Source organism: Lissotriton helveticus, chromosome 9 (genome assembly GCF_964261635.1).
Source record: "Lissotriton helveticus chromosome 9, aLisHel1.1, whole genome shotgun sequence".
In the NCBI taxonomy this organism is placed as follows: domain Eukaryota; kingdom Metazoa; phylum Chordata; class Amphibia; order Caudata; family Salamandridae; genus Lissotriton; species Lissotriton helveticus.
Genome location: NC_136070.1, coordinates 694,367,845 through 694,390,322, shown reverse-complemented (window position 1 = coordinate 694,390,322; position 22,478 = coordinate 694,367,845). Strand labels below are relative to the sequence as shown.

Genomic DNA, 22,478 nt, shown 5'->3' with positions numbered 1-22,478 from the left:
AACTGCATGATTTCAACTAGGACGCCTTTATACTCAGCACCGTGCGTGCTTGTGTTTTACAGCTGCTTTTTCTGACTTACCCTACGTGTGACCCGCCCTGCATCCCACAACTGAGTGCCACGCTCAATAAACTGCTCTACGTCGGCCACTCTTCAGTGCCCTGCAGGTACTATGATTCTCCTTGACCAGGACAAGCTTTCCAAACACACATTAACGTGTCACTAATACCTATATATGTCTTTTCCACAGATTTATGTTCGTTCACCCTTTCAATGGTTACGCTCCCTGAAAAACTAAGGTAGGGGGCTGATCGCGTTCGTGTGAGGGGCTCAAATGTCATTATTGACAAATAGAATGAGTTTTTTGATTGTAAGGGAATGTTTTGTTTCTTCTTTCAGATTTCCTTTATGGTCCTGATGAGAATCGGACAAAGGGTCCGGTTCGAAACGCGTCAACCTTTTTATTGTTGTATCCTATGTCAAAATGGAAATGTATTAATGGTTTGAATAAAAGTGTACCCTTAGCACTGGGAATGCGGGATAACATTTTGAGCTAGCTTCATCCCTGCATTACTTGTATGATTCACAAGTTAATTTGCCCTCAAAGAAAGATTTTTTCTTGACATAGGCCGTAACTTTTTCCTCTGTCTTTTGTCTTTTTCTTTGGAAGTTTGTTGGCGTGAATGTCCATGTGAATGTTAGCTGAGTCAGGTTATGTCTCAGATGTCAAGTATGAAAGGGGATGTTAGAATTTTTGTATATTTCACGGCAAATTTTGTGCACGTCTGTCTTTTTAAAATCTTTTTAGGTGTCACACATATTTATTGAAATAAATTGTATGTTTGTTTTTACGAACATTGGAAAATAAATAAATTGTGATGGATTAAATCCAATTCTGGACTAAAAATTCATGGTTTTTAGTCTGTCGCAAAGGTTCCTTTTTTGCAGCAGGACTCAGTATTGGCGCTTTGTTTTGGTTGTTTAAGTCCATAGCTTCTGCCTTACTGAGGTGAGTCAAAGCCCTTGTTTTGGTTATTGATCATTGGAGGGTTTAGCATTACTCCCTTAAAGCTGGGGAATTTTACACCACCAACGACTCTAAACTACACCCTGCATCTCTCTAGGAATGCCTTACCTGGTGTCCACCCTCCTAATGACCTTTTAGTGGCAGCTTAAGAGACCCACTGCAGTGTCAGCAACCAGTATCAGATCAAGTGCTTACTAGGGGGAATCAAAGGCAAAGTTTGCAGCATACATTCCTTGCTTTATATTGTCTATGTAGATGCAACAAATAAATTAATGCGTCCCTTTAATTCCTTGTAGAGGATGTTCTCCTTTAGAAGGTAGTCACTGCATGAGGGTGGCTCCTAAATGATGATTGGGCTCAATGAGTTTCCCTTAATAGTACCAAAGTACCTGACAGCTCATAGATACGTACGAAAAGAGAAGTGCGGCTGCTATCAGACTCACTATAGTTTGCAGTAGGACAAGTGTCCAATGTAATCTGTTCCTACTTACATTTTTCAATATTGTGTAGTGTTGATTTCGAGAAATCAATTGCCTTGTCTTTCTTGCCACATCCTGTGCATTTGGACTCATGCAGTTGACGCGTTTCACTCTTTGGCTTGCTTTGTCTTATTGGCTATTCCCTTTGTTTCGCAGGCAGATTGCTATCCACCTTATAGGCAATGGCCCACCCCGTCAGTTCCAAACAGAAATACACATCTATTTTATTGATCTGCATAGTGAAGCATTAACTGACAATTTTTTTATGTATAAACCTAATGAACGCCCAGAATGTTTTTCATTTATTCAAACTCGGAGGAACAAGTTCAACAAATGCACTATGTGAGAGTATCAGTATGTTTGCACCAGACACACGAGAGTGCACGGTCATCTCTAAATAGGTCACCAGATTATTATACTTGAATTTAGTTAATTGCTTAGTGTCAGAGAACCAGGTCCTCACAGACACAAGCTTAGAGAGATAAAAATAAAATAATTCCTGGCAAGAAAAAGATGGAAATAGTAAGATACTCGTACAGGGTGCCAGAGGCACAACTAGAGCCAAATTCCGGGGCGTTGGGGAGGGGGGGCTACTAAAAATTATGGGGGGTGGGCTAATTCTTGCAGCAATAGGCAGAGTGGAGATGCAGGGGCTCTCAGAAGGGGTGAAAAAACAACAAAGCCTCGTTATCAAGTAAATGGTATTTTGAAGAGACCTGTGAAGTACTAGGTGAGGGTGCAAGATGTCGGACGCCAGACCATCCAGCCCAGGCACAGCAGCTCAAAAATTGTCTGTGTGTGTGCCCGGGAAGCTGTCCAGCCTGGACCGACACACAAAATGGTGTTTGGGGTGGTGGGGGATTTGGGGGGTGTAGTATATATGTCACTCAAGTTATTGTTCTAGTCTTTACAGAATGTTACTCGCATGCCATGTATTCAACCAGAATGCACTTCCACTTCTGTTCAATGTTTGTGCTCAACTAGGCGCTTGTCTCTCCTCCTGCACTTGAAATAAAGGACTCCTGAATTTACCTGCTGTCTCCTGCAGTCCTTCATCTACCACAACTTGGCAACAACTTGTGAAGAACCCTGTGTGCAGTGCAGCTCCTTTCTGTCCTTTTCGGCGACTTCCCCTTCGCCACGGAAGCGACTTTGTGCAGAGACTCAGAGGAAGTACCCAGTCCCTGTTTTCCCTCCTTTGCAAGAGCGGACAGTTTCCATTCCTGTTTCCAGCCTCCTGCTCCATTTTTGAAGAAGGGCTGACTTTGAGCACATCGGCCTGTCGTGACGTCACGCCCAGCTGCTTCACGTGACGTACACTTCCGGCAACGCCTACGGCCCGTGGCTCAGTAACACCTAGACGCTGCATCACTGATGCACTTTACTCCCACGTGAAACGTCAGCACTCCACGGTTCCCCGAATACAGGCAACGTGAGGACGCTGCTTCATGCATACCCTTTGCTTCTACGTCACCACGTACGACGCGAGCGTCCCCACGTTGGCGACAATTTTGAATGGCCTCACTTGGTTGCCACAGTAACCCAACGCTATGGAAACGTCTCAGTGAGGATTAGAGACTCGCCGAACAGCTGATCTTTACGGCGATACACTCGCCTACTGTGAATCCGTCTTCTACATACATTCCAGGTACTTTTAAACATTTTTTGCAGTTTCTCACGGCGATATACCCACCCGTATATCATTCAGCTCATTCAATCCTTTCCTTGGAGATTGAGACGCTCACCGAACAACTGATCTTGACGGCGATACATATGCCCACTGTGTATTCGCCTCCCACCCTTATTTCTGGTGCTTTTAAGAATTTCTCGCAGTTTGTTTCGGCGATATACATGCCCGTATATCGCTCTGCCTCGTTGTTTCCTTGGTCATTTTCCACAGCGATACACACACCTCAACATCGCCCTCTCTTCGGCGATATACACGCTGTGTATATCGTTCTCTCTCAGTCTCCTTTCCCAGGCAACTCACAGTGTCCCTTGCTCTATATAACCTTATAACAGTTTACTCTGCTATTTATTCATATCAGCATGGCTTACCCACACACATATCTGTTGTCCCGCCACCCAATTTCTTAGCCCAACCTGGCCGACGAAGTATTCCCTGGGAAGACTGGATCCTCATGTTTGAGAACTATCTTGACGCTCTAGATGGCCAAAAGTTCTCAGCAAAGAGAAAGAAAGCTCTTCTCTTAAGCATTCTAGGTAAAGGCCAGCATGTTTTTTGTTATCTCCCTCAAGCTCTCCAAGCCAAAGGCCAAGCATTACCTGATGAATACAAAGAGGCCACCTGTCGACTCAAAGTGAGGTACGCAAACGAAGAACATTTTGTTATGAATAGATTTAAACTCTACACCCAAAATCAAAAAACTGGTGAGTCTAGTGGGCCTGAAGCCCTTTGAGCCCAATGGGCGTTGCGCGCCTGCTGGGAGGGCATTCAGGGGCTTCAACTAACAAGACCTTGTTGAGCCATTCACGCCAGAAAAGGCATGTTACTGCTTCAGAGAACTGTGACTGACTAACCTAGTTTAAAACCTGCAGCTGCCGCCAGCAGCGACAGCCTGACACACCGGTCCCTCAATTGCCTTTACATTGTATTGAGATATACCTCAGCAAGTGACTTGCTCCACATTGCATTGAACATTAATGGCCACCCCACCCTCTGCAGTGATTCCTATATTAGCGGCATCTGCGGAGGAATGCGCCTGTCGTGCCACCACACGCTGTAAACGACCTTTCGCCCTTCGTCTTGGCTGGAAGATTTTACGGCGTCATTAAAGGTGGTGATTTCGCCTGAGAAAGATGCCCGGCTCAAATCTGACCCTTCGTTTCTCCTCTTAAAACGCAATCAGCAGCAAAGCACGGTTGTCTGACCAAAGCGAGAGCGCTTCTGCAGAAAATGAGAAGAATGTGATTAGACCATTGCAATAAACAGTCTGATGAGAAGCCTATTGAGTAAAAAAAAAACACACACACACACACACACACAAAAAAATACTAGTTTCTGCACGTTAATGACGTTATAGGACTAATCATGGGCGAAAGTGTGAAGTTGGGCAACGGAGGCTTTACATGCACAAAAGACTGAAGAATTATTCTGATGCAGTTCTACAAAAACATAACTTCATCTTGAACGGGTTCTTATATGTAATTGCATAGATTTATGCTACGTTCTCCTTCAGTCTGGCAAATATACAGCATGCATTTTTCTAAATAAAAGTTGTAAAAAGGACCATCCCTGGGGGCGTGGCCTAGTGGTCCAACATGGCGAACGCACCTTTGCCAAGCTTCGGTGTAGCCCTGAACTTTATCTAACATAATCCTGCCTAACTACTAAAACCTCAATCCCCTGCCGCCTCCCATTGCACTGTTACCTGCTGGGACCCGCCATATGAAATGGGAGTGACAACGGTGTGCAGTGACACCACGACAAAACCGGTGGCTGTAGTGAGCGTGGCCGGCCAAGGGAGGAAATTTGGCGGTGGTATCGAGCGCAGTAGCAGGTTAGACTTGGTCAGAGGGGGTCCACAGGGAGTGTCCTCCCCAGGCCCGGTTCCAGGAATTTGTATTTGGGTGGGCCAAGGGTGCATTCGAGTGGGCCACTGCGGGCTCGATTTTGTCGCATATATGTCTGGGCAGGTCTGCTTCAGGGCCCTCCTTTATCTCTTCTTAGTCTTACAAGGCCCAGTAAAACGCACTCTTTCCCAAATCTCTTTCTAAATGTGATCACTCTCAAAAAGTGTTATTTCCATGTAATGTCCCTTTGATGGGAAGAGGAGGTTTCTGAGGTGGGAGTATCAGCCAAGTGACACTTCTCGGGCTCCCTCTGTGCGAGCCTTCAGGGAGAATCCCTCTTCATTACTACCACCACCTTGATTATCCACTAGTCCTCTCCAGTGCACCTTATCTCACAGCTGACCTTGGGCCCCAGCCCCATATCAGGCACCATCGGGCTCCACTTTCATTTTTCCTGGTAAAAACATTAGTAAAATCACCATCAAACTTAAAACATTGAATATAGTAGTAAATATAATTAGCACACACTTTAAAGTATGTTCCACAGTAGACCTTATGACCCAACTGCTAATTAAATAAACAAAAACAGAAATGCCGGTTTCAGCGCTGATGCGAAAGTCTATTTTGGCGCCGCACCAATAACCTCTTTTTCCGTAAATACCTTCACTCCCACCCTCCACCAGTGCTCCTCATCTTTCCCTAACTCCCCCCTCCACCCCATGACCTCTTCCTCGGATTCCCTCTCTACCACCCTCCACCAGTGCCCCTCATCTCTCCGTAGCCCCTCCCACTACCTCCTCCTCGGATTCCCTCACTGCCACTGTCCAACAGTGCGCCTTATCTTTACGTAGACCCTCTCTCTTATGCATTTAATTTGTTGTATAGTGCTACTCATATCAGTGTAGTGTGTGTCACTACTTTACACCACGCACACATTGTACAGAGACACTGAATCATACTAGTATGTAAATCAGTCTATAGGGAATGTCATATAAGCCAATGAGGATTACAAGGTGTATGAATCACATGTCATTCATACTGGTGGGCAGGATATTTTAAAAGGGTTAGGTCTGGGGAAACACAACCATAGGATTTAAAGAGTATTCCATGGGGTCAGCTTTACTGATGAAAATGTATATCTGCCCAAACATACTAATTTTAGCAACATTAGAATAATGAAAGACTTGGGAAGTTCTAACTAAATCACGAAACAAAAAAAGCGAAGTTATAACACTACCATTCATGCTTGTATTCAGCTCTTTGAAAACAGTTCATTGGTTACTGTCCCATGTTAGGATTGTAACTTCTGAACTGCAAGTAACACAAGGATCTCTGTGACAAAGGCAGTAATGCACTGAGCTATCCAGGGCTTTAAGTGGGCCGGGTCTCACTGGGTCTGAGCACCCGCAGTTTTTTAAGGGTGTCTCGAAACGGGTCTCTATCGAGCTCTGTTTTGAGCCCTGGCACAGGTAGTCCGTTTTTTTCCGAACTGCAGTGACAGCTGTCACTGCACTCCAGAAAAAAGTGCCAGGGCACAAAACAGAGCCTGATAGAGACCCGTTTCGAGACAGCAGGCACATCGGTGTACCCTGTTCACACTACTCACATGTGTAAAGTTACGGCATGACGTCATGCCAGGTGAGCATTGTAGGGGGGAAGGGAAATCCTTTAAAGAGAGTCATTTTCTCTCTGGATTTTCCTTCTCCTTTTGAAACTTGGGAGCAGCAACATTGTTGTGATGTCACCTGTGCTTTAAGTGGAAGCTTTTGCAATATTATATACAAGCCATAGTTGCTGTTATCTTATGCAACTAACAACTATTGACAAAGCCAATAGTCCGGACATGTAGGTAGGATGTTACTTGTTGCATCATATACCTGGATGCAATGATAGAAACAGCAAAATACAAGTCGGGCCGCACCCTGCTAAACACAGATTCTTAACGTACTGTTTTTAAGCCACGTCCTCAAATACATTGGCCACGCCTCTTTGAGAGACCCCCCCAGTTTTTTCATCCCACTTAAAGCCCTGGAGTTATCCACATAAAATACAGTTCATCAGCATTTAAAAACTACCAACAGATAAATGATTACTCTCCAGTAGGAAATCACCAGCGTTATCTGGGCATTCTGTATTATTATTGTTGTCCTGCATTGGCCATGGCTGTGTGTGCTGTTTAAATGAAGCACACACGAAGTGTGTGTTCTGCTTGGCCTGTGCAGATTTTAAAAAAGAAAAAAATGTAGTAACACATTCTCTTTCCTACTCCAGTAGTCAAACTTTGTGTCACAGCCTTATTTGATAAGCCACAGCAGGGGTCAGGAAAGGTGAATAGAATTAAACAAACCTCTTTACTCCTGTGCTGCGTAGAAAAAGAAATATCACAGCAGCAGGACAGTAGGCAAAGGTTACCTTTGTCAAAGAAATGATTTGTTGCCTTTCGTCATGCAGAGAGGAAGGGGTGAAAAAAGTAAACAAAGCCTCTTTAATATGTACATGGTCTTGTAAAGACCTGTGATGTACTCTGATGTGGCTGCGATAATCTCTAAAACTGCCTCTGTGTGTGCGCTCCGGAAACTGTCTCGGACCGGGCGCACACACGATGGAGGAGGGTTGAAGCACTTTGATCCCAAAGGCATTGCGCGCCTGCCTTCAAGCCCTCACTGCTAGGGCCAAGGATCCTGTATGGGTGGGCCAGGCTCATGTTTGGGTGGTCCAGGCTCATGTTTGGGTGGGCCTGGCCCACCCGGCTCACCTGCTAGAACCGGGCCTGGTCCTCCCCGCAGAGATCGGCCGAGTCAAAAGGAGGCATGTTTGGGGTCAGCAAGAACCAAGCGAGTCCTGGGGTCACCTGCTCCAGAGTCGCCCTGGGGCCCACCCAGGGCTGCTGAGGGCTGCCTGAGTTGCTAACCACGCTAGCAGCGCTTTAAGGCGCAGTGAGTCTACTCTGCCCGGCGGCCGTTTCACTGGCCACAGTGCCCGAAGCCTACGCATCGACTGCGCCCATCAGAGAGCAGGCTGGTGTTACTATTGGGTGCAGCAGTGCCCGCTATAGAGTAGAGGTCTCCTGGAGGTGCGGCCTATGGCCCCCATCGTCTCAGCGACCAAGTCAGGTCGCAGCGGAGGTGGTGATCCTGCCGGGGCTGGCCCTGTTCACTGGCTATATTGGGCCACAGTGGTAATCGGGACCTGGCAAGGGAAGGGCCACCCTAGACGTGGCTGCACTCATTGTACCTACATGGCCCACTGAGATGCGGGCCCTGGGTTTCTGGTGACTCGGAAGGCTGGTTGGGCTGCAGCGGTGCTGGTGGTCTAGCTGGAGCAGATTCGACACAGGAGGCCCGACTACGTAGAGTGACACCGCTTAAGTCCCTAGGTCCTTGAGTCCAGGCGCAACAGGGAGGCATACCTACTGTGGCTCCAACACTCCGACATCTGGTGAACGGTGGAGAACCGCGGCTGGGTCCTATTGCTGATCGGCAGCTAATGAAGAGGAGTTGAGCTCCCGCCAGCACCTCGTGGAGATTGACACAGGTGAGGCACCCATTAGGTGGGGTGGGGTGAACTTCCACCTACGGAGGCGGTCAGGCTAGGCCCAGGTGTGGCTTGTGGGCGGCCAATCCCCTCCCGGCTTCTGCCAGTTGTGACCCGGGTGACATTGGCTTCCCCTTCCCCTCTTCACACACCCGCAACAGTGCTAGGACTTATGATACATGGCTGGGGTACCCTGACTGGAGTGCGAGACACACACAGGCTACACTTGTCCTCACGCCTGATCTCTGGTGTCGCTAACTGGTTGCTGCCTGGCGGGGCCAGAAGGCACCAGGCGAAGAGATCCTCTCACAATGACACGCGATAAGCTTTTTAGGAAAAAACTCAAGGCCTGGTTTGTTCCCCTCCACCAACCCGTTACCATGCACAGTTATCCAGTTCTGCACTCACCAGCGCAAAGAAGCCCTTGGGCAGCCATATGCTTTACAAAACACAAACATAAATATAAGCTGACCAGCGCCACCTCTAAACAAAGTATGATGGCCCAGTACACCAAGACTAGGACCCCAGGTGTGGCTTCTAGGGGACTGGCAGATGCAATACCGGACAATGCAACACTGCTAGAGGCCATCACCCAATCCAGAGACATGTTGGATGCTAAGATCAATGCAGTAGGCTTGGACATAACATTGCTACGTCAAAACCTGCGCACTGCGGTGGACAGACGTACGGCGGCTAAGACGACAGTGTCCAGTGTGGAAGACGTTGCCTCTACCCTGCAAAAGAAGGTGCACATACTCGAGACCCTCACCAGAGTTCTTGTGACGCACGTTGAGGACGCTGAAGGGTGAGCCCACAGGCACAACCTAAGACTCGTGGGCTTTCGAGAGGGCTGCGACGGCGTGGGAAAGTTCTTAGCCAACTGGATAGCAGTGTGGATACCTGCTGGGTCCCTCTTCCCCTGCTTTATTATCGAGCAAGCGCACAGCACCCTAGTACAGAAGCCCCCCTCCTGCGGCCCGTCATTGCCAGTTCTCAACTTTCACAACCAAGACACTATACTTAGACAGGCCAGGTTGCAAGACTCTCTCTCCTTTGACTCCCAACGTATTATGATCTTCTCAGACTATACCAGGCTGGTCCAACAGCGACGTCAATCCTTCACGGGGGCGAAGGCTCGCCTCCGAGACCTCTAGATCCCCTACACGCTCTAGTTTTCTGCCCGCTTTCATGTGATATATCATTCCCCTACGCCTCCACAACGCAGGGATCCGAGACAAGGCTCTGGAATGGACCACCTCCTTCCTCTCCGGCAGAACCCAGAGCGTTTGCCTCCCCCATTCCGACCTGAAGCCTCTGAGATCATCTGCGGCGTATCCCAAGGATTGTCCCTCAGCCCGACACTGTTCAACATCTACATGGCCCCGCTCGCCCACGTCGCCCAACTGCATGACCTCAACATCATCTCCTACGCCGACGACACCCAACTGATCCTCTCCCTCACCAAGGACCCCTCACCGCCAAATCCAACCTCCGCGAAGGATTGAAGGCCGTCGCCGAATGGATAAATAACAGCCGACTGAAGCTGAACTCAGACAAGACGGAGGTCCTCATCCTCAGATCCAAACCCTCAGCCTGGGACGACTCCTGACCAAGCAAGTCAACGCTGTCTCATCCTCCTGCTTCAACACTCTCTGCATGCTCCGCAAGATCCTCAGATGGATCCCCACCGAAACAAGAAGAACAGTCACCCAGGCCCTCGTCAGTAGCAGGCTGGACTACGGAAACGCCCTCTACGCGATAGACCCAGCCAAACTCCTGAAACGACTACAACGTATACAGAACGCCTCGGCATGCCTGATCCTCGACGTACCCAGCCACATCACTCCCCTTCTGAGAGACCCACACTGGCTTCCCGTCAACAAGAGGATAACCTTCAAGCACCTCACCCACGCACACAAGGCACTCCACAACACCGGTCCAGCATACCTCAACAGAGGACTCACCTTCTACACTCTGAACCATCAGCTCCGTTCAGCCGACCTCGCCCCCCGCTACCGTCCCTCGCATCTGAAGAGAGACTACCGGCGACAGATCCTTCTCCCACCTCGCCGCCAAGTCCTGGAACAACCCCCACCCCCACCCTGCTCCTATGACAGACCCAGGACCTGCTAACCTTCAGGAGGCTATTCAAGACCTGACTATTTGAGCAATAGCACCCCCCCTCTCCTCAGCGCCTTGAGACCCTCATGGGTGAGTAGTGCGCTTTACAAATGTATTGATTGATTGACTGAATTCCCACACGCTCTTCTTTGACTCTCCTGAATAGGTCTTTGCCTGGACTGATGAAGAGATATGTGTTAAGCCCCACACGCCACCTAGACTTGACTCTGACTCTTCCTCCAGTGAGCCTCTTAGTCAATGGTCAAAGATCAAGGACAAACGTCGCCATAGATCAAGGTCATCGTGGCGATCTAGGGCCCACAGCACAGAGAGGTTAGAGGACCCTCAGGTCTGACTCATTAATTCACCTCGAGGTAACAAGACTTTGGCTACATGACGGAAGCAGACTATCATGATGAGACTAATCATCTGTTTGAGAGTGTCTTGGATGGGCTAGACACCTGGAGAGAAGCCTTCCAAACTTAAGGACAAACTTTGGTTAATTGACTGGTTACTGGGGATCCATTGGATGGTACTGGTCCCCGGCCACCGTTGGAGTTGGGATGATGCTCCATCCATGACAGATACTTCAATGGTTGTGAGGTATTGGGGTGGGAAGGGGGAAGTGGTTGGGAATGTTTAGTTGTAATTTGTCTTATGTACCCAGTGCGTGATTTAAGTGCTCCCCATGCGGCGACAGCACAGAGACCTTGTCCCCCTACATACTCAACACTCGCCTAGATGACAGATATAGATGCGAACACTCCACGGGTAGGCTACAAATCACCAGCTGGAATGGCCGGGGCGTCCTAGACAAAGTAAAATGGAGGGAGGTACTCCGGCAGGCTAAACATCTCGGCACAGACATGCTACTGCAGGAAACGCACCTTCTAGGTTCTAAAAAACCTTGTATGTCCCAATTTGGCTACAAATAAACCTTGCCCTCTGGTTCACTGGAGGCTCCAAAGGTGTCGTAATCCTGATCCACCGTGGAGTTCCCTTTCAATTCTCACACTCTGGGTAGACACACAGCGTAGATATGTCATCATGATGGGTTCAATTCATAGAGCCAGTGATCCTGCGCAGTATATATGCCCCCATCCCCTCACCCAAGCCCTGGTAGAGCAATTGGTGACTATTTGGGTAGACATTCCCAATAGCATTGCAGTAATGGGGCGAGATAGGAATGATGTATGTACCCCACCTGTGGTAGATGGCGCGATACTGCAGGGTAGGCAGGGTCACGCGAACCGCATCTGCGGACCCTGGTTGAGGGCTGAACAGGGCTTCACATACTATTCCCACGTCTACGGGTCAGTCTCTAGGCTCGATTATTTGTTTGCACCTTCAAGTTACACGAGTCTCTGATGCCGCAATATTGCCTAGGGGTCTCTCAGACCACTCACTGCTGTCACTTGGGCTCAGAATGGGCCCCAAACGTCCTTTCTTCCACTGGCACCTTTCCCCTTGGTGTTTGCAAGACTAGCAATACCAGACGCACATGCACCAAGCCTTGACTGAATACTTTGCCCTCAATTAAGGGGACTGTCGCTCCGACCACAACTCTGTGGGAGGCCATGAAGCCAACGCTTCTTGGGGTAAATGGAACCGGGAAAAACTCTTACAGATGGAGGCCCGCATTGTGACCCCAGAGCGGCGGGGACGAGAGGACGAGAATGGCTCAGGCGCCTACAACTGGCCCTAGTGCAATAGCTGTATCAAAGAGAACTTCTAGAGGAGGCAAAGGCAGCCTGGTTGGCCTCCAGTAGCCAAATATATCAATGGGGGACAAATCAGGCAAATTGCTGCATCGGTTGTTCCAACACGCGCTGATGCCGATTCATCTTCCTAGTGTCAGCGGTCTTGGCGGTGATGCCCTCACTGATCAATAGTTTTGCTGAATACAACACAGCGCTGTGCGCCAAAAGCAGAAATTACTGGATGACTTGTCACCAATGGTCTACTCAGGTATGGCCCCTGATTTTTATCCTACGTTTCTCTATATGGAACTTACTGCCAGGAGGCGCTACTAAAGGCGACAGCTCCCGGAGAGGAGCGGGGGTCCAAACCAAAGACTTACCGGCTCCAGGAGGGGTCGCAGAGACGCTGCCTACATCGCCTTTGCCACACAGCACCGCTGGGTCCCTGACGTTGTGGTCGCCCCCGCCGCTGTGCAGCGCCATCGCACGGCCGCGGAGCGGAGCAGACCACAACTCCCAGCGAGCCCTGCAGTTACCTCCGCCCACTTCCTGCACAAGCGCCAGGAGGCGCTACTAAAGGCGACAGCTCCCGGAGAGGAGCGGGGGTCCAAACCAAAGACTTACCGGCTCCAGGAGGGGTCGCAGAGACGCTGCCTACATCGCCTTTGCCACACAGCACCGCTGGGTCCCTGACGTTGTGGTCGCCCCTGCCGCTGTGCAGCGCCATCGCACGGCCGCGGAGCGGAGCAGACCACAACTCCCAGCGAGCCCTGCAGTTACCTCCGCCCACTTCCTGCACAAGCGCCAGGAGGCGCTACTAAAGGCGACAGCTCCCGGAGAGGAGCGGGGGTCCAAACCAAAGACTTACCGGCTCCAGGAGGGGTCGCAGAGACGCTGCCTACATCGCCTTTGCCACACAGCACCACTGGGTCCCTGACGTTGTGGTCGCCCCCGCCGCTGTGCAGCGCCATCGCACGGCCGCGGAGCGGAGCAGACCACAACTCCCAGCGAGCCCTGCAGTTACCTCCGCCCACTTCCTGCACAAGCGCCAGGAGGCGCTACTAAAGGCGACAGCTCCCGGAGAGGAGCGGGGGTCCAAACCAAAGACTTACCGGCTCCAGGAGGGGTCGCAGAGACGCTGCCTACATCGCCTTTGCCACACAGCACCGCTGGGTCCCTGACGTTGTGGTCGCCCCCGCCGCTGTGCAGCGCCATCGCACGGCCGCGGAGCGGAGCAGACCACAACTCCCAGCGAGCCCTGCAGTTACCTCCGCCCACTTCCTGCACAAGCGCCAGGAGGGGCTACTAAAGGCGACAGCTCCCGGAGAGGAGCGGGGGTCCAAACCAAAGACTTACCGGCTCCAGGAGGGGTCGCAGAGACGCTGCCTACATCGCCTTTGCCACACAGCACCGCTGGGTCCCTGACGTTGTGGTCGCCCCCGCCGCTGTGCAGCGCCATCGCACGGCCGCGGAGCGGAGCAGACCACAACTCCCAGCGAGCCCTGCAGTTACCTCCGCCCACTTCCTGCACAAGCGCCAGGAGGCGCTACTAAAGGCGACAGCTCCCGGAGAGGAGCGGGGGTCCAAACCAAAGACTTACCGGCTCCAGGAGGGGTCGCAGAGACGCTGCCTACATCGCCTTTGCCACACAGCACCGCTGGGTCCCTGACGTTGTGGTCGCCCCCGCCGCTGTGCAGCGCCATCGCACGGCCGCGGAGCGGAGCAGACCACAACTCCCAGCGAGCCCTGCAGTTACCTCCGCCCACTTCCTGCACAAGCGCCAGGAGGCGCTACTAAAGGCGACAGCTCCCGGAGAGGAGCGGGGGTCCAAACCAAAGACTTACCGGCTCCAGGAGGGGTCGCAGAGATGCTGCCTACATCGCCTTTGCCACACAGCACCGCTGGGTCCCTGACGTTGTGGTCGCCCCCGCCGCTGTGCAGCGCCATCGCACGGCCGCGGAGCGGAGCAGACCACAACTCCCAGCGAGCCCTGCAGTTACCTCCGCCCACTTCCTGCACAAGCGCCAGGAGGCGCTACTAAAGGCGACAGCTTCCTCCGCGTCGCGGACGCGTGCGGACGGCGCCGGGCGGAGCCCGGGCAGAGGGCGGGCCGTCTAAGGCCGTCCAAGGACGACCAGGGACGGGACGGGCCACGTCCGTAACATCATTAATCATGGGTAAGCGTAAATTGGTTACATCAGCGGCAGATGAAGCAAAAGCGAAGGTGCCAAAGTATACTACCAGCATACTGACATACTTAACAACAAAGGTGGGGGAATTATCATCGCAGATCGCTGAGTCCGAGCGTGAACTAGGCCTTGTCCCTAGCCCTGGGATTGTTGATGCATCCAATTCCTCTGCTATAAACTGTATTCCGTTGGAGCCTCGGGTTATCATTGAGGCTTGTAGACCTACTTTATCCCAACTCGCCACAGTTCTTCCATGTCCGGCTGTAACTGAAACTGTGATACCTAACTTTCCTATGAACCCCGGGGAGGTTGGAAGGTCTGCTTTAACTATGGCTGGCTCTACCCAGCCAACTTTTGTAACGGAGGAGGGCATTATGGCCTTATTGGAAAAACTGTTCACAGAAAGACTGGAGACTGCCTTAATTCAGATTGCCTCGGACATTAATGAAACTCTGAAGGACTGTGTTAAGAACCTTATGGCAAAATGTGATCGCATAAATGATGCTCTTAGCATTCGGGCCCCTTCTTCTTTTATGCCTTTGGCTCCATGTCCTTCAGTTGTGCAGGTGTCTGCCCCTAAAGTTGGTGACCCACCCACAATCAGGCCGGTTGCTATCCCTCTTCTGCCTATTGTTAACCCTGTGCCACAAAAAGGGAAAGTAGATAATGGGATATATATTCCCATAACAGAGGCTGGCAACAGTGCAAGTTCCTCCACAAGGCCTAGAGGCCAGTGGGGGGCAGTGGAAAAAAGGGTTCCCCCAATAAATGTACCTCCGGATGCAACACCATTTGTTGCAATTTTGGTTAACGTGCCCAAACTTGAAGACGGGGTGGTGGAACAACATGAGACCCTTCTTAGGCACGTTAAAAAATGGTGTAATGCTAACTGCACGGGAGAAAGTAATATTGCAGACAATATCGTAACAAGTAGACGGGTAAATTGGGTGGGCAGAAGCAAGAAAGAGGTATATGGAGATTGTGTCATTGTAAATTTCAAATCCAAGAATGTCGCTAGTCGACTTTTCTGGGATGACTCCCCTCTGGATTCTGCAAGTAAAGGGGTTCGGGCGATGCCCCTTGGCTTTTTTTATCCTCGTCTTTATAGACCAGGTGTTATGGAGATCAATAAATTACAGTTTACTGATAATACCTGGGCAGAGGATAAACTTATCTCACCTATGCCTACTAATGTCTGGATGACTAAGCCAACCAAAGGTAATGGGGTGGTAAATGCTGTAAGAAACACACCCTCTAATGATCTTCCATTGTCAAACATGTTTTCGGCTCTAGCTGATAGAATAGACATTGAATGACTAGAACCTGAACCTGAACAGGAAAACCTGACTCGCCTATGTACAGGCAATACTGAGGTGGCCCCACCTGATGACAGAGTTGAAACTGTTATAAATGACCCATTACAAATAGGTGGAGGGCACATACGGATATTATCATGGAACATTGCGGGCCTACGGGCAAAACAGGACGATCTGATTTGGTTACAATCAGTGAAGAATCATGATATAGTTGCCTTACAAGAAACTTGGACGAAAGATAAAGGCTTCTGGGTAGATGGATACATTTCTTTCTTTGTTTATGCCCAGAGCTCTACATCAGGAAGGGATAGAGGGGATTTGCTACTCCTTGTTTCAGTTAAAATTGCAGGGAATGTTAGAGAAATCCCCAGTGCTTCGCATTATTTTCAGCTGGTGGAAATTTGCTTGGCTGACAGGAATAAGATTGTATTAATAAATTGTTATAATTCTATGCAGGGGGGCCCCCAAATTTTGTGTTAGATGGTTTATCGGCCTTTTTAACCAAATATATGTCAAAACAAACCACTTTTGTCCAGTTTATAATGATGGGTGATTTTAATGTTCATGCGTGTAAGTCCCATTGTCAGATCATTGATGATACCGGTCCTGATTATACTTCGCTGCCACACTTTGAACATAGCCCTAAAGGTGTGGCATTGGAAAACCTGTTATCATCAAATGACTTATATGAACCGGGGTTTTCAGATCCAATAAACCGTGTGGTCACGTATAACGCAAGGGGCAGTGAATCGATTATCGATTACTTTTTTATGTCTCCAGGGCTCCTTCGTTACGTATTGTTTTATAATGCAATTGTAAGTGGGTTTAGTGACCACAATCCTGTGTTGTTGGTTTTGGACGCCCTCTCTGGGTTGCATAAAGGAGAATTAAGGGCTAGCTCTGCAAGGGACGTAAGGAGTAAAGATCAGGGAAGACGCCTTAAATGGTGCAAAGTCTGCCCAGAGGATTTTCATGGTCTTATTGTACAAGATATGTTAGTCGAAATTGAGAAATGTAGGAATGGAGAGAGGAGGGAGGGGGAGGTTGTGAGTGCCTTTGAAGCTATCTGTGCTAGAGTAGAAAAAGAGCTTAGAGCTAAACCAGGGAGGGGTTCTGCTCCAGCGTGTAGATGGTTTGACCGCTCTTGCTCACAGGCTCACTCAGCTTTGCTGAAGGGTCTTAAACAATCTCCTAGAGATAGGTCTTTGGTGGCACATTTAAGAAGACAATATGTTTTGGCAGTTAAACTTCGGAAAAAAGCCATCAAAGATGAAGCATGGGACTCTTTGATGGACCCTATAACTCTTAAACATAGCTCCAAATTCTGGGCCATAATAAATAATCCTTTGTTCTCCCACACTAACAACATGGATCTTGAAACAAATATCTCTGAAGCTGACTGGATTAACCATTTCTCCAATATATACGGTTCAAATGAAATAGCCGAGGCGTTTAATATACCTTACTCCCCATCGTCTCCCTCTAAATTAAATTTGACCAAATCAGAAGTAGAGTTGGCAATTTTAGGCTCTGCTGCAAATAAAGCCCCGGGCCCGGATGGGGTACCCCTGGACCTATATAAACTTAACTCTGAGATGTGGGCTGAGATTTTAGCTAATGTTTTTAACTGTGTGTATGAGGGGGGTTTGCCAAAAACGTGGTCTTGTGCTATTATAGTACCCATTTTTAAAAAGGGTCAAAGAAGCGACCCTAAGTGTTTTCGACCAATTTCGTTATTAGATTCTTCTATGAAGATTTTGGGCAAAGTCCTGTTAGCTAGAATTAACACCTGGTCCATAGACAATGATATTCTAGTAGATGCCCAGTATGGGTTCCGTGCTGGTAGAGGGACTGAGGACCAATGCTTAAATCTTCATTTGTTAATTTCGAAATACACAATTGTTAAAAAAGGGTCAATTTTTGTTGCTTTTATGGACCTGTCCACGGCTTTTGATTTGGTGAATAGAGCCCGGCTGTGGACCATGCTGTTAAAGCTGGGTCTTGATCCTCCCCTTGTATACTTTTTGGCAGAACTACATAAAGATTTAAAAGCCTCAATTAGAATGGACCAAGAAGGTAATTGTACTGCGTGGTTCAAATCCAGTAGGGGCGTGCGGCAGGGCTGCATTCTTGCTCCCATGCTGTTCACTTTGTATATAAATTCACTTGAGGAGACTCTTTTAACTGCTACCTTGGATACTCCGCGTGCAGGGGACACTCGTATTCCTGTTCTCCTGTACGCGGATGACGCAGCTTTAATAGCTCGGACCCCGATAGGTTTGCAAAAACTTTTTAATGCTTTTAATGATTTTATGTCATCATTAGACTTAGTGATAAACAACTCCAAATCTCACGTCATGGCTTTTGGGGCTGGTAAAAATAATTCTAAACAGTTCTACTGCAATGGTGACGTGATCACTAATGTCAAAATTTTTACGTACCTGGGTGTTATTTTTGACACTAAGGGGAGTTGGGCTCCGCAAATTGTAGCTAAAACCAAAGCGGTCAGGAGCTCGGCCACCGCTATTTTAAGTTTTTCCAGGAGACTGGGCGGGAAGCCAACTGGTGCCTTACTTAACTTGTACAGGGCGAAATCAGTAGCAATAGCCAGGTACGGCTCAGGTTTGTGGGGCTATGTAAATAGTGAATCAGTACAAAGGGAAGAAAATAAGTTCCTGCGTTCCACCTTAGGGCTTCCCCAATCTACAGCCACGTTTTCAGTTCACCAGGAAGTTGGCCTTGGGTACATATCTGACATCCTTCTCATGGCCCCTATCTTGTTATGGATAAGACTCTGGACCAACAAAAACTTGGGTCTGAATCATAAAATACTGGTGGACTGTTTAAATCTGGATAATTACAAAAACATTACTTGGCTTTCTTACATACAAAAGTGTTCTCTGGACCTGGGACGTCCTGACATTTTTCTGGTCCCCCAGGGTCTAAAGAAATCTGATTTAGATTGGGTGAAGGCCAATTTCATTACATTGAAAAATGTGGAGAGGGAGGAACGCCAATTACTTAAGCCCGCGGTCAGAGCCCATTACCTGACCATCACCTGCCTTACTATACAACCGTACCTTACTATCGTCACTATCCCCTTCCATAGGTGGCTTCTGATTAAACTCCGGTTAAATCAGATTTACACAGTTTTGTGTGACAGTCAAGGCTGGTTTAAGGAGGAGGACGCACCTGTCTGTAATTGCGATAATTTTTCTACGCAAAATAATATGCACTTTATGTTGTTTTGTAATTTTTTCACTGCGCCCAGACAGAAATACCTGGTACCATTATTAAAGGACAAAGCTTTTTACCAGGCAAAACCTGCTCTCCTCTATCTCCAATTATTGGACTCTGCGTTGGCCATGTTTAGCGTGGCCAATTATCTTGTTGCTGCTGTTAGGATTAGGAGGAGAAGACTTAATAATGCTACATTAGGGTTTTGTAGAGAAGACTGAAATGGAAATGCTGTGTATATTTAAATATCTATCTTATTGAGTATTTACTCTTTTTACGATGTATTTTTACACTGTATATTAATTAATTATTATTGATGTTTTCTCATATCATCTTTTTATTATGCATATGTAAATACTATTGATTGATGACTTTTGTAACTCCTTATGAATTTGTATTGCCCTTCTTCTGATGTGATTGTAGAATGCTTTTATGATTTTTAACTAAATCGAATAAAGTGGTTTTTGACTTGACTACTGCTTCAGTGAGAGTGACTAGTTCAGTCTCTCCTCGGTTTCCCATCCTATGGGGTACTCGCCAGGGCTGTCCCTTGTCACCACTCCTATTTGCTCTGGCCATGAAACCCCTGGCTGCTGGGTTACGATCGATGCCCAAATCCAAGGCTTTGAATGGTCAACAGAGGTCTCAGACCATATCACACTGTATGCCGATGACGTCTTGTTCTTCCTCACAAATCCCCATAGAACAGGACCTCGGCATCTTCGCTTATGCTGATGAAGCATCGGGTCTGTATATGAATCCCAGCAAATATATGTTTTGGGCGTTACGGGGAACACATGACTACAGTACATGGTCAAACAGACCTGCCAGCGCTACAGAGGGACTGCGATACCTAGGTGTCTTTCTATCCATCTCTCAACCTATTTCTTGGGAGCGCAATCTTGCTCCATTGACAGAACAAGTAAAGGAAGATGTTAAATCCTGGGCACATTTGCCTTTGTCACTGTACGGACGATTCACCATCTTTAAGATGATCTCCCTTCCTCACCTTTTATATCAATTGCAGATGAATGCACTGCGGTATCAATTCTTATGGGGGGGGCGTGAGGCCCGGGTGGCTCTATCTACCTGCTTCCGGTCCACCTATTGCAGTGGCACTGCAGCAGGAGACATTCAGTCCAATCATGCTGCTTCACTGACAAAATCGGGGGGCAACAGGTACAAACAGCCCCTATTGTTTTTGGGACATACCTTAGCAAAACAAGACATTGCCAGGCTATGGAAAGCTAACTCCTCTCCTCTACTGGGTGTATGGAAAGGGGGCATGGACTTCTGCATTGGCCTGGAGCTACTGATTTTCCTGGCTCTGGGATGCCCACAAAAACACCCCAAGATTTGAAACAGGCAGACGGAGTATCGTGGTCAACTTCTGGAACATTTGACCTCTGAAGTAACACTTCTTGAGAATAACTCTAGATAGGCGATGATGGCTTATCAGACAGTTGCATGATCAATTAGTGTTCGGGACATTGGGGTGCGAGAAGGCATATCCCGGGAAGCATAGTTGGGAGGCTGCGCGCTCAGTTGGTACGTTACAAAGCATTTTTGCATATGATGTGTATATATGTTGATGAAAATACCATACTTGTATATACTGACATGTGTACATGTGCTTTGGGCCCCTTTGGCCATATTGTAGCATAAAATATAATAAAATCTGTTGTGAAAAAAGGAACATCCCTGATCGTATCAATCTCAGGTGTTGCATGAAATATTGTGCTACAGGCATGGAATAAGCATGTGTACGAGTTATGGGAATAAGAAGCATTTGTAGTGCAAGAGTTGTTGTGTGAAAAATACAGTGATGGGTGCATATTGTGACGGACCTGTACAGTGTGAATATCTGCATGTGTGCTATTCTGTCATACGCAGTGTTGGACATGGCCTTCTTAGGGGAAATTACCCCAAAACGTTTCGCTTTTCCCTCCTAGTTTTTGCTGACTCTCTCTACATAACCTTAGGAAACTGGCCACCTTTCACAGAGGGAAGGTATGTACGCCCGCATTTGGCTGGGGGTGCGGATACAATGGGGTTTTGGTTCCGTACCTCCATGCGCCCTGTAAAATGGTAAACCCCATACATGAGGCAGGTACAGCATGGGTTAAGTACTGGGACACAGCACTAAGTGTGCCACCCACCAGAAAGTTGGCCACCCTTTATCGCGTCTGCCATGGCATGCCTGCGGGGCGCCATTGCGTTCATGCCTAAGTTGGCAACAATTACACCTTAGACAACCCGGAGTGGGTCGTCCCCTATTGTGTGGGCACCCCCCCCAGGAAAGCCTTGATGGGCACCAAGGGGGGTATCAAGGGGCCATGATTGCATGTGCCACCTGCCAAAGCTAGTTAGTGCATGCACACAGACACACATATTGGTTAAATCTGCGTCCAGTCTGCTGTGCAGACTCAGGTGGGCGCACTGGCACCACTGATGCTGGGAAATATGTGTCCCTCCTACCATGGCAGGTCAGGGTGTGCAATAGAGCACGAGTCCAAATAGTGAGGAATACCTATGTGAGTTTTCACTACCTATGAGGCTTGCTCTGCCCATAAGTTAATATGGGGAAATAGTTGACAATACTGCGCGTTGTAATGGTGGATTGCAGTGGAGCATCCTCATAATGTTTCATATCAATGGATTCGCAGTGCCAAACCCTTTCCATTGCTAAAGGAGGTTTTGGCATAACTCGCTTAGGAGTGCCACTTATAGAATATGGACATTTGCATGCTCCAAGAGTCTTGAGGACCTCTGTAGTGAGCCTGACTGCTCAGTGCCAAGCTACCCAAAGGTGAGCACAGGTTAAACAGGGAGTGTAATCACCTTCCTTTGACGGAAGCAGCAGTTCTGCTTGGCTGTGGGCCTCCTTTCAGCCAACCAGACACTGCTGATTCCAACATTTCAGGGCCACTGGAATTATGTGGAAGAGGATGTCCAAATTATGCAGCAGGGTTGAGTAAATTATGTGTCAAGAAAAGTCAATGTGTTATTGGCTTACATTCGACCCAGAAGCATTGCATTTACGGACAAATGTCACCCCAACTGAGTCGGATAAAAAAATGAAATCACTCGAGTTCTCTGGAGTGCACTTTTCAGTCTTCACAAGCAGGTGTGAAATGCATTTGTAAATAACACAAAGAGGACTTGGAAATGTTCCAAGGAAATCTGAACCGTGCTTTGGAATCCTGTGAAAGGCCTGTATCTTTCAAACCTACATTTTGGAAAAGTGTTTGGGAATAACAGTTAGGTATTTAGCAATGTAGGGATGGGAGAGTGGAGCAACCCTGCCCGCTCACGGAACTCCGTGGAATTCCACTGAGTTTT

General features: G+C 48.4%; 1 protein-coding gene across 1 annotated transcript in view; it reads right to left on the bottom strand.

The window, feature by feature from the left end:
• The window catches only part of MRPL11 (mitochondrial ribosomal protein L11), an 821,503-nt gene that overhangs the window by 375,204 nt on the left and 423,821 nt on the right, over nucleotides 1-22,478 (bottom strand). The gene's annotated exons all lie outside the window — the stretch shown is intronic.